Source organism: Triturus cristatus, chromosome 4_2, assembly GCF_964204655.1.
Source record: "Triturus cristatus chromosome 4_2, aTriCri1.1, whole genome shotgun sequence".
NCBI classification, from domain to species: Eukaryota; Metazoa; Chordata; class Amphibia; order Caudata; family Salamandridae; genus Triturus; species Triturus cristatus.
The window spans coordinates 817,165,639-817,182,246 of NC_140586.1; positions in this window are offsets into that span (position 1 = coordinate 817,165,639).

The following is a 16,608-nucleotide window of genomic DNA, read 5'->3' on the forward strand; positions in this document are numbered from 1 at the left end:
AACTCAGACACTGCCCAGAGTTGTACCGTCATGCACCAGGTGCAGCTGTGCAACAAAGAATACCTAAAGGTGGCCTCAATGACCTCTGACGTTCCATAATCAGGCATTTGGAGGCTGCAGCAGTGGGGACTAGGACTTATCAGACAGTGCAGCCCCCTGGCCATGAAGGGAGACCTGGCCACGCTTTGCTGGTCCTTGTGAGGTTCAAAGGAACAGCTGTAAGCAGGAACCACCCAAAATGTTTGAGCAATCTTTCACTCTTCGGCAGATTTCTGGATAAGGTCCAGACCTGTTGAGTTACCTGCAATTTGTAAGTCACCCACATTCCTGTGTAAAAGTTCAACCACCTGCAAAATTATTTTGTGTCCCGCAGTTCTCTGAGGCTTCTCTGGTAATGCCATTGGGGAAAGGCTAGTCTGAATGCATCACAGCTTTTTCCAGATCCAAAAGAGTAAGGCTATACGAGGGAGGGGAGTCTATTCGCATCACTGTGTGTGATTCGCAGTCTGGCCCACTGAGAGGATGTGGGAGGCTCACACCTGACCATGCACTATGTATCTGTGACGTTTCTGGAACAACTAGAGTGCGAAACCTGTAGCTCGGTTGGTAGATCAATCCGTCCTTCTGTTGATGCTACAATTAATAAAGTAAGAGGGTCGTTGGCTGGCATTGGTACTATCAGAGTGTCTCATAGACTTAGCTTAAAGCTATAAAAAAACTGCACATAACTAAATTATAAAGTTATCAATCTTGTGGGTTTATTAAAAATATAGGGGCATATCAGCATGGGCCGGCGATAATTATCGCTAAGCGCGCTTAGCACGATGATAATTATCGCCGGCTATCGCTGAATTTTATCGCTGAGATAGCTTATCTCCAAAGCGATAAAATTTCAAGCGCAAGCTGCCAAATGTGCGATTATCGCTGGAAATCCAGCGATAATCGCACAACGTTTCGCGATAGCTTGATGATAGGGCAGGGCAGACTTAGCCATTATGTCCACCTTCAATTGGATATAATGGCTAAGTCAGACTGAAAGCAGGCGTAAGGAAAGTAGCGAAAACCGCGGTTAGCGCTACTTTACTTATCGTTACGCAGGTTAGTGTGCAGCTTGCTGATAGGAGAAATGTCTGTTAGCGACATTTCTCACGTTCTTTTGGGAAGGAACGACCACTTTGCATCTCATTAGCGATGCAAAGATGGGCGTTGCGGAAACGGACGCAAAGGCATTGAAACAAGCGCTAGCGTGTCTTTGTTGATAGGGCAATAAAATGATCGCTGCCTTTCACCCGAAAACGGATGCTAAAGCGACGATAATTTTATCACGGGGCCTTGATGATATGCCCCATAGTTTCATTACAGAAAGAAAAAGTAGTTAGTAAATCAACAAGCAGTTTTTTTTTTTAGAGTTTTATATAGCACGAACTTGAGCTGAAGATATCAGGTATCAGAACGCTTCGCATGAGCGCCAGTTTCAGTACAGATGGACACATTCATTTTTGTTAGGCACAGGGAGATGAAGTGATTTGTCCACAATCACAGGATGTTGAGCGTCGTTGGCGAGACTCGAACCCGGTTCCCCAGCTTCGAGGTTGACCGCTCTAGCCGCAAGCTACAGCCTCTTCCCTAGTTTGACATAAGGTCTGTCTTCCAAAGATAATCTGAAATAGCTCTCAGGGCAGAGCAATACAGTTCAAAGCAAGGGTCTCAGACAGAGCAAAAATCTCAACAAAAGCCGCGAATCAAAAAGTCTTCTAGCAAAAGAGCTGCAGCTGACTCATCTCCAAATAGAAATAAAAAAAAAATGTTCCAGGACCAGAAGCCACATGCATTTCATGACAAGATATTACATGCAAGGGTTGGAACAGAAATGTTTCAATTATTACTACCAATCAATCTATTAGCTCACAAGGCATCTCTAGAAACTCCTACTTCCTAATACAACTTATTGGTTAAATATTTACATATTTAATTGAGGGTATGAACTCATGCTAATGAAATAAAGGACTATATTACCTCGTTTAAGTAAAATGGATCTCGAATGGGCAGCCTTGAAAAACAAGTAACTGAAAGAATACCCTTAGAAAATAGCATTTTCTAAAATGAAGAAAAAGACATGCACATGAAAAGATAATTCACATAAAAAACACATTTCTTCAGTAAATCTGAATAATTTTCAATGGAGTAGGCTGTGGCCTAGTAATGCTAACTAACATCACCTAAATTGATCATTAATTTCTAGTAAAATAAAGATTGTTTACACTTCCATGAATCTTGAATCTTTACACCATCTGATCTGAATCTGGCCACAGGAAGTTTTGTTGATACTGGGTGGCATATTTACGAGAGAAGTGGCGGAGGTTGACGTTAGCCTCCTTGGGTTCATGCCACGCTACGCCACTTCTACAATGCAGGGCTGCACCGTATTATAAGAATATGGTGCAGCCTTGCGTATCCCCCTGCGCTGGTGCTAATTTTGGTTTTCCCTGGTCTTAAATTTGGCGTTGCCTCCTATTTACCCTGCTCTTGTAAGTAGGGGGCAGCGTCAAAATCAATGGGTGTTGCGGTGGAACGCTCATCGCAACACCCATTGCCCTCCCGTTTCACGCTAAGTATAGCGTGAAAGGGGGCCTTATTTACAAGGAGGTGTTAAGCTGCGTTGAGTGGCTTAACGCTGCCTTGTAAATAAGGCGCGGCCCCTATCGTCACCACAACGTCTGTAAAAGTGACTTTGTGGTGACAATGGGGGCTTGTAAATATGCCACAGGGTTTCTTGTCAGTTTCTCTTTCCAGTGTTTTAATGCTTGAAGGTGACATAACGTGAACTCCTTTTTGGGTGCAGCGTCTCACAGACTTTTGAAAGTGGTGCTGCGCTGCACCGGTCTTGACTGATTTTAACAAGCTCTAAGAAGGTGGGTCACAAGAGCTCTGGCAGCGTGTGTCCACCCAAGCTCTGGTTGTGGCTTCTTCTTCTCTGCTGTAACCTCTCTCTGAAGAAAATGTCTCTTCTACCATTGCTGAGCGAGAAGCCTTTATCTCCACCACAGCTTCATCTCCAGACACTGCAAACACCAGAGTTGAATCTCACCTGGACTTCTCAGAAGTGTTCCAAGAAATATTGCAGGATTCTAGACCTGTATTTTAGTTTATAATTCACACAGCCTGGCATAGCACCCACAGGACCATCAAATGATGCCAATAGCTGTTGTGTACAAAGCAAACAGAGCGCTTTGACATCGAACCACAGCATGAAAGGATTTTTAGAATCGACTATAGAGTCACTATCTGTTTACACAAATGGCACCATTTCCATGGGAACAGCAAACATGTGAATCTATACTATGCATCCAGAAATAACAATAGTGAAAAGGGTGGGGCAGTTATCACCGAGGAAGCCTTCAATACGTATGCTGTAAACAGAAGAAGTCTAAAAAACACCTAAGCACAACAGGCACATGTTTCCTGTCGTGAGCTGTGAAAAACGCCTTAATAAACCAGACCCCTGTTGATGGGTTTAAGAGTCTCTTAAACTGTAGGGTGTAAACTAGGCCAATTTTTCCCAGTATAAGACTGTCTTAAGCTGGGGAAACACCTTAGTAAACCAGGCCCATGTTTCCTGGATTGAGCCTGTCTTCAGCTGGGAAAAGAGTTTAGTAAATTGGGCCCACTGTTCTTACTCACATCTTGAAAAGAGAATCCAAGCTGCCACTTGCAGCTGCTACAGAGACTGAGACCCAGAGCAAGGGTTCTTCAGCCCATGCTGCAGAGACTGTGCCAGCCTGTGGATCCTAGCAGTTATCACATTAGAAGTTGATGTTACATCACATGAACATTTAGCCTGTAGGTTGCACTGTTTCAAAACCTTACACCGAGAGTCTTGCTTGTCAGCATCCAAGTCTGGGTCTCATCAGCTCCATGTACCACCATCCTGCATATCCATGATTCTGCCTTCCTTCTTCCATTCATGCCACAAAACCATCAGTGGTCACTCATCTCTTCTGCTGAGAAGCTGCTGGTCAAGGTGATGCTGCCTGTGAGTTCAGATCTCCAAGGGTTGGGTTCTAAGATTTAAAAGGACTGAAAGACACTTCAGCTTGTGTTAGAACCCGATGGACGGTGAACTATGAACTTACTTGACGGGGAGTTCCAATCTTCACCACACACTTAGATAAGGCCACAATGTTGTGACTATCGACACAGTACATAAGTTGTGTAAATGTGTCACACCCCATTTCCTACACAATGTGTGAAAATTCCTTGGATGATGATCACCTCTAACTACCCCCATTTACTCATAAAGTGATCTTTACGCCATAGTGAGTTCGGACAAATATTGCTGGCCCAAAGAAAATTAAAATTAATATTTTCCAATGCTTATGAATATATCCCTCCAAAACACTCACCTAGAACTCTGTAAAGTTGTCCTTTCGTTCTCAGCAAGGTCACCTATCCAGTGTGGTTTTAAAGGAACAATCTCCCCAAAAAGCTCTTTGAGAATCCAATAAGGCCCTTAAAGTGGCATGTGAGCCATATCTTAACCAAAGTTACATATTTAATATGCCTTAATATAAAATTCATAGTTTCCTACAATATTTCCAAACAGTTTCTTGTGAGCTATCCCACAAACACCACTCTAACATGGCTTTTAAGACCTAGTGTTACCAACAAATATTCTTGAAAACGCTCCAGTTCCAACAAATTTCAAACACGTCCATGGGGGCAGAATCCACAAACTGATCTCTAAAGTTATGCTTAAGTCATATCACTTTGTTTCTAACCCAGTGCCCTTCAACATGCTTTATTCCCTAAAAGAGTCCCGAAGCAATTCTATTGATAGACCCGCTAAGCTTCCCTAAAATGGGACTTGACCCCTTATCAATTCCAACCAATAAAGCTGGCCCAATGTGTTTTAAAATGCACCATTTACCACATTATTTACAAAGTTTCGTTGGGAGGATGGGGGTGGGGGGCTTTCACACTGTGCAAAAATTGGTATTTCAGCCCTATAGGTCATGTCTGTTACTGACCCAGAATGCTACATTTCCCTCAACAATTATGCAAATTTCTTTGGGGAGACCGCCAAATCCAATGTGGATAGATATTCAAGAAATACCAGTTCTTCCCAAAAATACTTCTTCAATGGGGTTTATAGTGCACAGTTTCTCAGGTTTACAACGGAATTATATTCAGTTCTTATTAATGTCGATTGTACTGTAAAATGTTCAAGGTACCCAAATTTCCACCACAGATCCAACCTCCCTTACATCACTACGACCCACCAAGGTTATTCACAATGCTTCATAAATATCACTTATTTTTGCCTTGAAAAGGTAACAGGTATGAAGTCATTAAGTTCAAGACCAAATAACTTAGTGGCAAGGAAGATAATTGAAAAAGCAGGGCACACGGACCACTTCCCAGCTTCGTAGGTGTATCCAACGATGCTGTTCGGTAGCAGAGGGTGTTGAGATGGAGGACAGCGGGTCTGGAGAGCATTAGCACCCATTGGGGATGTCGAATCTTTACAAGTTTTGATGCAATCAAATAGGGATAGAAGGTCTTTCAGCACATCCCAGCTCAATGTCAAAACTGAAGACACAAAGAAATGCCCGAGCACCTTTCTTCCTTCTTGTCCATGGGATCAGGCAGCAGAGCCTTCTTAGAGGCCCAGGAGGAGGAGGAGAAGGCCACGCTGGCAAGAATGGACTGGACTACTGAGACCTTCTCCAATTTGTAAAGCATGGCCCAGAAAGTAATGGAATCCAGTTTTTTCTATGTCCTTCTATTTCTTCAGAAATGCCCTTAATGGTGGAATGGAAGAGCACGTTATTGGCAGCAGGCATCTCATACTGTGTGCAGAAGTCATCGGTGACCTCCAGTTTGGGCTCCTAGAACTCATCAGGGCCCTAGTATGTGGAAACACCTACTGGAGCTGTTCCTTCTACACATAGGTTCCATTTGGAAGAGTATCCTGACCCTCCCATTACAGTCAGGGGCAGGGTCAGGCCCCTTAGGATGAGGGAACATCAGCAGAACCCTGGACCGCAGCCTCGGGATAGACTATCATATTCTGGAATCTTGAGCAAGAGGAGCCCCAAGGTTAGGGTAGGCATGAAGACACTCCCCCGTGAACCTCATTCTCTATGAAGACACTCCCCATGAACCTCCTTCCCTAAGAAGACACTCCCCCATGAACCTCCATCCCTATGAAGACACTCCCCCATAAACCTCCATCCCTATGAAGACACTCCCCCATGAACCTCCATCCCTATGAAGACAGCCCCCATGAACCTCCATCCCTATGAAGACACTCCCCCATGAACCTCCTTCCCTATGAAGACACTCCCCATGAACCTCCTTCCCTATGAAGATGCTCCCCCGTGAACCTCCTTCCCTATGAAGACACTCCCTCATGAACCTCCATCCCTATGAAGACAGTCCCCCATGAACCTCCATCCCTATGAAGACACTCCCCCATGAACCTCCATCCCTATGAAGACAGTTCCCCATGAACCTCCATCCCTATGAAGACACTCCCCCATGAACCTCCATCCCTATGAAGACAGTCGCCCATGAACCTCCTTCCCTATGAGGACACTCCCCATGAACCTCCATCACTATGAAGACACTCCCCATGAACCTCCATCCCTGTGAAGACACTCCCCCATGAACCTCCATCCCTATGAAGACACTTCCCCATGAACCTCCATCCCTATGAAGATACACCCCCATGACCCGCCATCCCTATGAAGACACTCCCCATGAACCTCCTTCCCTATGAAGACACTCTCCCATGAACCTCCATCCCTATGAAGACGCTCCTCCATGAACCTCCATCCCTATGAAGACACTTCCCCATGAACCTCCATCCCTATGAAGATACACCCCCATGACCCGCCATCCCTATGAAGACACTCCCCATGAACCTCCTTCCCTATGAAGACACTCTCCCATGAACCTCCATCCCTATGAAGACGCTCCTCCATGAACCTCCATCCTTATGAAGACACTCCCCATGAACCTCCATCCCTATGAAGACACTCCCCCATGAACCTCCATCTCTATGAAGACACTCCCCCATGAACCTCCATCCATATGAAGACACTCCCCCATGAACCACCATCCCTATGAAGACACTCCCCCATGAACCTCCTTCCCTATTAAGACACTCCCCCATGAACCTCCATCCCTATGAAGACACTCCCCCATGAACCTCCTTCCCTCACTCAATGCTGCTGGCAGAGGAGTAAATAACTTCCTGCAGCAACACTGATGCCAGGCAACTGATGTCACCTTTCACGAGAACATCAGCATCAGAGAGTGTGTGTATAGTGTAACCTATGTGGGTATCATACATGAGAGACAGGGGCTACTCCAGTCTTGACTCTGCAAACATGATGGGGTGCATATGTATATCAATGATACAAACAAGTGTGAGATAGATACGGTGGCATATTTCCCTGTTTTAGCTATCTACAGTAAGATGTTTCCAACAGTGCAGTGGTGATACAGTAAACATCAGTGCAGTAGTGGTACAGCATCCATCATTTCACTGGTGATACAGTACTCATCAGTTCACTTGTGGTACATTATCTATCAGTGCAGTGGCGGTACAGCATCCTTCAGTGCAGTGGTGATACAGTATCCATCAGTGCAGTGGTGGTACAGTATCCATCAGTGCAGTGGTGATACAGTGCTCATCAGTTCACTGGTGGTACATTATCTATCAGTGTAGTGGTGGTACAGCATCCTTCAGTGCAGTGGTGATACAGTATCCATCAGTGCAGTGGTGGTAAAGTATCCATCAATGCAGTGGTGGTGCATATCCATCAGTGCAGTGGTGGTGCAGTATCCATCAATGGAGTGGTGGTGCATAACCATCAGTGCAGTGGTGGTACAGTATCCATCATTTCACTGGTGATACTGTGCTCATCAGTTCACTGGCGGTATATTATCTATCAGTGCAGTGGTGGTACAGCATCCTGGAGTGCAGTGGTGATACAGTATCCATCAGTGCAGTGGTGATACAGTACTCATCAGTTCACTGGTGGTATATTATCTATCCGTGCAGTAGTTGTAAAGCATCCTTCAGTGCAGCGGTGATACAGTATCCATCATTGCAGTGGTGGTACAGTGTTCATCATTTCACTGGTGATACAGTACTCATCAGTTTACTGGTGGTAGAGTATCTATCAGTGCAGTGGTGGTACAGCAACCTGGAGTGCAGTGGTGATACAGTATACATCAGTACAGTGGTGATGCAGTGCTCATCAGTTCACTGGTGGTAGATTATCTATCAGTGCAGTGGTGGTACAGCATTCTGGAGTGCAGTGGTGATACAGCTTCCATCAGTGCAGTGGTGATACAGTATCCATCAGTGCAGTGGTGATACAGTGTCCATCAGTGCAGTGGTGATACAGTACTCATCAGTTCACTGGTGGTATATTATCTATCAGTGCAGTGGTTGTAAAGCATCCTTCAGTGCAGCGGTGATACAGCATCCATCATTGCAGTGGTGGTACAGTGTTCATCATTTCACTGGTGATACAGTACTCATCAGTTTACTGGTGGTAGAGTATCGATCAGTGCAGTGGTGGTACAGCATTCTGGAGCGCAGTGGTGATACAGTATACATCAGTACAGTGGTGATGCAGTACTCATCAGTTCACTGGTGGTAGATTATCTATAAGTGCAGTGGTGGTACAGCATTCTGGAGTGCAGTGGTGATACAGCTTCCATCAGTGCAGTGGTGATACAGTACTCATCAGTTCACTGGTGGTAGATTATCTATCAGTGCAGTGGTGGTACAGCATCCTGGAGTGCAGTGGTGATACAGTATACATCAGTACAGTAGTGATGCAGTACTCATCAGTTCACTGGTGGTAGATTATCTATCAGTGCAGTGGTGGTACAGCATTCTGGAGTGCAGTGGTGATACAGCTTCCATCAGTGCAGTGGTGATACAGTATCCATCAGTGCAGTTGTGAGACAGTGTCCATCAGTGCAGTGGTGATACAGTACTCATCAGTTCACTGGTGGTATATTATCTATCAGTGCAGTGGTTGTAAAGCATCCTTCAGTGCAGCGGTGATACAGTATCCATCAGTGCAGTGGTGGTACAGTGTTCATCATTTCACTGGTGATACAGTACTCATCAGTTTACTGGTGGTAGGGTATCTATCAGTGCAGTGGTGGTACAGCATCCTGGAGTACAGTGGTGATGCAGTACTCATCAGTTCACTGGTGGTAGATTATTTATAAGTGCAGTGGTGGTACAGCATTCTGGAGTGCAGTGGTGATACAGCTTCCATCAGTGCAGTGGTGATACAGTATCCATCGGTGCATTGGTGATACAGTACTCATCAGTTCACTGGTGGTAGATTATCTATCAGTGCAGTGGTGGTACAGCATCCTGGAGTGCAGTGGTGATACAGTATCCATCAGTTCAATGGTGATACAGTATACATCAGTTCAATGGTGATACAGTATACATCAGAGCAATATACATCAGTGCAGTGGTGGGACAGTATCTATCAGTGCAGTGGTGTTAGCGGTGCAGTACACTCTAGAGTCCACAGCACACTCAGTATGACAGCAAACGTGCCACAAGCACGTGTTGCTTACCTCTGAACCTGCCACTGTGAGGAAAGCTGTCTTAACAATATATTTATTGGATTTTTACAATAACAAACTCAGGTGGGCTACCGTACGAAGCATCTTTTTCCCCAAGGCAACATTAGCGTTTCAGGTGAAATCACAAGTAAGGAAAGGTTGTTACATCTCTGCATGTGTTTAGTGAAGAAACAGAACACGACCTGGAGAGGGGCAGCAGAATGTCGCAGCCGAACAGCAGCAAAGACATCTTCACGGACGAACAACTTTGCTATTCCCTGAAAATGCCACGAGCTGACAGCACCTCGAGCTCCTTTCCCTCTGCAGTCAGGTGACTCGCGCTGTTTTCCTCTGTGTTGTCAGGTCATCAGAGCCCTCCTGGGCTAGGATTCTGTCTTTCTTCTTCTAAGTGATTCCTCCTTCGAGGCATGAGTTTGCTTTTAAAAACCCTTCTCAAAGCCGTGGCCAGTGATTTCCCAGCTCCATACAGTTCTCACATTAAACTGCAGGACCAAGCATCAGCCATCATATATTATTGGGGAGGGGGTGCAGGGGGTGGAGGGTCCTCCATGACTTACCACTCTTTATTTGTGGCTGTGGGCATTTACAGCTTTGGGCCAGCTTCCATCCTTAAGGCCCCTCACGTGATTTCCTCTTAGTGCCTGCCTACTTTCTGCCCCGCCTAGAGGAAGCGGTGACCAGTCAAGGAGTGACTCGGGTTTCCCCTAGGGTCCTGGTGTCCTGCCCTGACATCACAGGAATATGGCACCTCCCCCTGTCTCCACTTGATGTGAGTCCACGGGGCTCCTCTTCTTAGACTTGCTCAATGAGCCGCACAGGCTTCTTCCTGGTTCTTGTTGAGCATTGGGCCCTTGAGGTCTGGTGGCGGTCTCTACCTGCGCAGTGCTGGGGTATTCTGTGCTCACTCTAAAGTCATCATCATCTGATGACGTCAGGCTGTTTTGCTCAGGCTCCTCCAGAGAGTTGACTCGATTGATGGTATTTCTTAAAGAAAGTAATGTTTCTGGGCACTTGCATCTCTGGTCACTCGTTATGATGCTTCTGTGCAGACTTGTCACTTGCAGGGGCTGACTAGTATCTGGCATCTGACTTTCTCCGTTATTCCGGTTTGACCAGCACCCAGTCCAGCCCTAGCATGAGCATGGATGGTGCTATGTGGTGTTTTCCAGCATGCTCTGAGGACTGTGTCAAGTGCCTGCTGAAGTAGCCTTCTATTGAGTTCTGCTTGTTGGTTGGTCTTCTTCAGCGTGGCTATGAGTTGGTCCTCCATTCCTTTTGCTTGAGCCTACCGAGCAGTGATTTAGATTTTCAATGCCTAAAATCCAAATGCAATGCAAATTGCACAAAGTTGTGTCCGATGATTGGCGGGCCATTGACCATCTTGACAATGTCAGGTATGCCCTGGTGGCGAACGCTGGATAGAGAGCTGGCAATACAATGGAAGCACTGGTTGATGACAATTGTCTGACTAGGGGGAATCTTGAGTCCTCATCCATGGTTATAATAATTATAGTATTTCCTGAATTTTAAGAGTCCGAAGACGTCAACTGCGGTCTGACTCTAGACATTGACAAGCAGTTCAGCCATCTGTAGCCGAAGTGGTGCTTTTGTCGGTTGGTTGCGAAGCATATGTGGCACTCCTTTGGTTCTCCTCCACAACTTGATCAAGCATCACGAACAAAACTTGTCCTATTAGTGCCCTTTTAGTGGAGATGAGAGTTCGAGGACCTTCTTGTGCTAGATTGAGGACTTGCTGATACAGGAGTTTGGAATTACAATCCTTTCCCCTATGAGTAGGATTGACTAGCTTGCTATTGCCAATTCCTCACTCATGTGCTTGAAGGCTGTTGGCTCTTCGTAATTTATCTCATTTGTGATCTGCTTTCTGAGTAATGCTTTACAAGTTGGAGATGGTCCCAATTACCAGCCGCCAGACCCGGGGTAGGGAAGGGAAGGGAGGAATGGCATTCCGAAGCCCTTGCATCGATTCGTCCATTTAGCACATGAGGCACATCGAGGTCTCATTATTTCTCTGCAAACACATGCAGAGCAGAGCAATCTGTTCATACGCAGTGATGGACAATGGCTCCTTCATGCCCATGGCTTTGGATCCGCACTGCTGATTGTGGACAAACAACTTCTTGAGATGAGGGGCACCTGGATGTCCTGATTCCATTGGATTTGTTGACCACACTCAACACAGTCGAACATTGCTACATATCAGAGAAATTAAGTCATTGGTTCAACGCTAGCCCCTTGGGTGCACTAGAAACATTATGATAGGACATGTCTACCGCTAAAGTTTGGAAACGTTTTTTCCTCAACATGTGGCATTTCACAGACATGGACACCTTGCCCTTTATGATGTATTTCCGTGTGCAGATATTTGCTGATGTCACGGGGGGATTCAAGGATGATTACCAACATGCTCAGATGATGCTCATTTGGTGGAACGACTAAAACTGGAGAAAGGAGCTCTTGCATGGATCTATTTCACAGATAAAAGTGTGTATTCAAGGAATGGATAAGGCTGAACGAGCTCACTGTAAATAAGTCATTGAGGGCGTTTTACAGTATGTATAGGGGGCAGTCCGCCAAGCCTCCTAGTTAGCTGAGTTTACCGCCTCCGCCTTCCCAGCTCAACACCGCCCACCAAACAAGTAGGTGGTAACTTTTCTGCCTTCAGGAGAATAGCTGCTGTGGTGGCTTCATTCTACACAGTGAAGCTTGGCTAAGCGGGTGCCAGGTTTAATGCACACCCTCTGCCAAAAATCTTTTTAGTTTTCAATGATAGATTCTCAATCTGGGAGTTTATTTTGGGAAAACAAAAAAATAACTGATGCCACTGCACAAGACATTTTTCTACTTGTGAGTGGGAGCCACTTGGCGAGATCCCTGCCATTGACTTACATGATAGGCAGGCAAATCTAGAAGTGTCCACCCTGCTGTAAATAGGGCTGAACGTGTCACTATGACTTGAAGGCTCTGGGGTGACCACTCAAGGCAGGTCTTTCTGATGGTGGAGCCAGTGAAGCAGCGAAGGCTCCACCCTCAGGAACCCAGCTCTCTAAATAGATTTACAGCAGTCCTCTGGCACCACCAAACTCTAAATGCCCCCTCCCCCCAGACTGACATATTAATGATGAAACATTAGGCCCACTGTGACGGTATATATATATTCCTTTCATCTAGCCCTTTGCATTGAGAGATGCTCTGAGGCCACGAGTACTAGTGGGCAGGAGTGGGGGAGTTTCTTACAACGCCCAGTAAATACCAATACCTTGGATTGTGGTATTTACTGATTGTGGTAAATACTCCTGATTCTGATTTTCCTCAAAAAAAGAGGAATGCGACGCAGAACTGTGGTTTTTCACGCCATTTTCAGTATTTATCAGGCAATTTTCGTACAGAAAATTTCAACAGGTAAAATCTAACGAAGTGTACCTGTGGAGAAGTGGGGGGAGGGGGTGTGTGGAGTTCACCTCACAGTTCATAATTCCGATCCCTTCGAGGCGGGGGTTTGCCTACAGATCATAGGGACATATGTACAAGGAGTTAACGCCACCTTAGCTTCAATTTTTTGATGTTACGGCAGCTTTTTTGTATCACCGTATTTACAAGTTGCCACTAACCTCAGTTAGCAGCAGTTTTCTGGCAGACACATGAATTTTTAAGTTCGCCCCTTCTGTTAGCGGGTGTTAACGAAAATGAGAGGTAAAGTAGGCGTTCCCTTGCAAAAACTGCTGCTAACCCGACTACGCGATATTTACAAGGAATTCCTTGTATGGTGCCATACCAAAAAAACTGCCTCTGACTGCAGTTAGAGGCAGTTTTTTAAGACCAGAAAATAGCTGGTCTTAAAAATGGTGCAAACACTTGGGGCCTCATTTCAAAAGGTTTTGGTGCTGGACAGCGCTGCAAGGAATGTTGCTGCGCTGCCCTGCAACAAAACTACAGGGCAGGAATGAGCACCATCAATAAGATAGGGCGCATTCCTGGGCCTCATTCATGAAAAGTGTGGCATCGCTGCGGCAAAACAGTGTTGCATCACTTTTCACTATGCCCTTCTTGCGACACCATGGATGTGCTGTATTCACTGTATGACGCTACATGTCGCAATTAATGACAGATACATCTGGAATCCTGATGTATCCGTCAGCGCTAAAGTCACGCATTGCTGCAGTTGTGTCACAAGCATGACACAACTCCAGCAATGCATGGGGCCAGCCTGTCCCTGTGGCACTGTGTCACCCTTACGCCGGCCATGAGGCAGGCGTCAGGTACTGACGCAGTGGCATCCTACAATTGTTGCAGTGAAATCTGATGGATTTAACTGCGCTACTCCTATGAGGCTTTGTTGTGTGGGAACGCCCACCATGCATACATCATACCCGATGCAGGTATAATGTAGCACAGGGCTTCACAAGGCTACGCATATGCCTAGATGCATCACTTTGCAAATACGGCGCAACGTGGTGCAAGAATCACGCTGCAAGTACGTCAAGGAAATGACACACTGGCAGGGTGAAACTGTCAGAAGGGGCTCATAAATAAGCCCCCCTTTCTTTTTCTCCTACGCTGGCGCACAATGGCTTCCATGCACCAACGCAGGCACCCTTGCACCATGGTGCAAGGGTGACTGTTGCGAAGTTGATTGATGTGGCTCCATCGCATCTCGAGATGTCTGCAGGTGCGTCTGGACTAGTGGAGGGTGGGAGTAAACCAGTTGGCCTTCTTGGAGTGTTGTTTGCCTGGTCTTTTCTTGAGGGGTGCTGGGGTGTCAGCGCAGTTGGAGATCCATCGGCGGAGGTTGTGCGCTGTGGTGTTGGCATCTGTAAGCATTGGCAGAGTGGTGGTGCCGAGGGAGTTGACAAGAAGTTCTTCGGTGGCCTTGATCCAGCTGCGAGGCGGGGGCGATGATGGTGGTGGTGTACGGTGGACATGGTGAAGACATGATGTATACAATGATGGTCTGTCCAGGAGAGTCCAGTGGTGTGGCTGAAGTTGAAGTTCCCGCTGGCGGAGAAGACGTGCTCGAGTGTGTGTCTGGCTATGTGGGTTTGTTCTGTGACTAGCTGTTTGAGTCCGATGTTGGCGAGGTTCCCCAGGAGGGCGGTGGTGTTCTGGTCACTGGGGTTGTCCATGTGGAACTTGAGGTCTCCCAGTAGGATGTAGTCGGTGGATGGGAGAGCCTGGGGTGCAATGAGGCCGACAATGGCATCGGTGAATGGGGGTCCTTAGCCCGTGGGGCCTGTAGATGAGGGTGCAGCAGAGGATGGTGTTGGGGTTGGTCCATATCTGGAAGTGGAGGTGTTCCATGGTCACCGTTGGGTCATTAGAGTGCGTGGTTAGTCGGAGTGTGCTTTTGTAGACGATGGCAATGCCTCCTCCTGGATGGTCGGGGTGGTCCTTGCAGGTGATTTAGTAGCCATCAGGGATGGTATGGCGATGTACGGTCCAGAGCAGAAGTTGGTCCAGGTTTCCGTGAAGAAGGCGATGTCTGAAGAGGTGGTGTCGAGGGGGTCCCAGATGTCTGTGGCATATTTGTGGAGGGACTGCACATTGAGGAGGATGGAGCTGAGCCGCTCGGGTGCGCTGTTGGTCGGCTGGGCGGCAAGAGGCGCTGGTGTGCTGATGTGGCAGAAGGTGCGTTCGCAGTTTCGACAGGCGCAGGGTGCAGGGGTATTCTTTGGTGATGCTAGATGGTAGGTGGCGTGGCGTCCATGGTTGAGGGCGAGGAGGGTGCTTGCGTCATAGCGGTGGAGTGTCTGAGAGACAGGGTCCCTGGTGCTGGGCACGGTACAGGGCCGGACGGACACAGATGGCTTGCCTTTGGCTTCCCTTTGGCGAACCAGTGGGACACCCGCTGTTCATGGCCACACAGCATCCGCCATTAAGTAGTGCTGCAGGGGGGCTGGACAGCTGTGAGGCGGGAAACCTGGGAAAGGACACTAGAGGGGGCGGGGACGCGGGCAATTGCAGTGGCAACGAGGGAGAAGATAGGGAAAAAGGAACTGCAAAAAAGCACATGAAAAACAAAGCCAAACACAGCAAAGATAAAAAAATAAAGAAAAAGGTAGGAAAGCAACTGAGAAGAGCAAAAAGATTAACAGGAACACCAGACGAGAGGGACAGGAGGGCAGTCAAGCTGCAGAGCAGTGACGCTCTACCACTGGACCACCAGGGATGAGGCGCAGGCAGAAGCCTGCGGGTGGAGGAGGGACTCAAACACCTGACCTCCGTGTCAGCGGAACCAGCAGCAGCAGATGGGGACAGCAGCAGCAGCAACCAGACGGCGCAGCGCTGTGGAAAGAAGGAGTCCATTAAGGGTTAGTTCCCCGTACACCCAAAAGCAAACTAAGAGGGGGCAATGAAAGCAGCACCACCTGGTTGCCCTTTCTGATTTGACAGTGGTGACCAGATTCCGTGTTCCCCAGTTACCCAGCAAGTAACAGCGTATCAAGCTACATACCCAAGGTCCTGGGCCAGAACCGGCCCCCGTTTCCCTGGCACCCACTCAGTGAATTGAGGGAGTTACTGAAGTCTCCCACCAGTCTTGTGCGGTGCCCTAAGTAATGTAGGTCAGCCGCAGCGCAGGGATTGCCCAGGGCACGATGTGCGTCACCCACAGGCGCTAGGCCTGGACCCGACACGCCCCCACCTTCTCCTCACCTGGACATTGACACGGGGGCTAAATGCGCTGCACTGGCTCCAAATCTGGGACTCAGCCAGCAGGAGCCTCAGCCAGGTGGGATTTCGGAAGCCTGGGTACAGCAGTCACCACTAAGTCCGCTGGGGAACCTCCAAAAGCAGGTGTAGCAGCAGGGCCCCTTTAAGCGCAAAGTTGCAGCGCTCCCACCACACAAGTCTGTTACAGCTCGGGGGCCTCACCTTCCACAGCATCTGGCCAGCACAACATCCTACATCCTGTGGTGCAGAGAAGCGTGGCACACCATTGATAATCTCCTCCGTGCA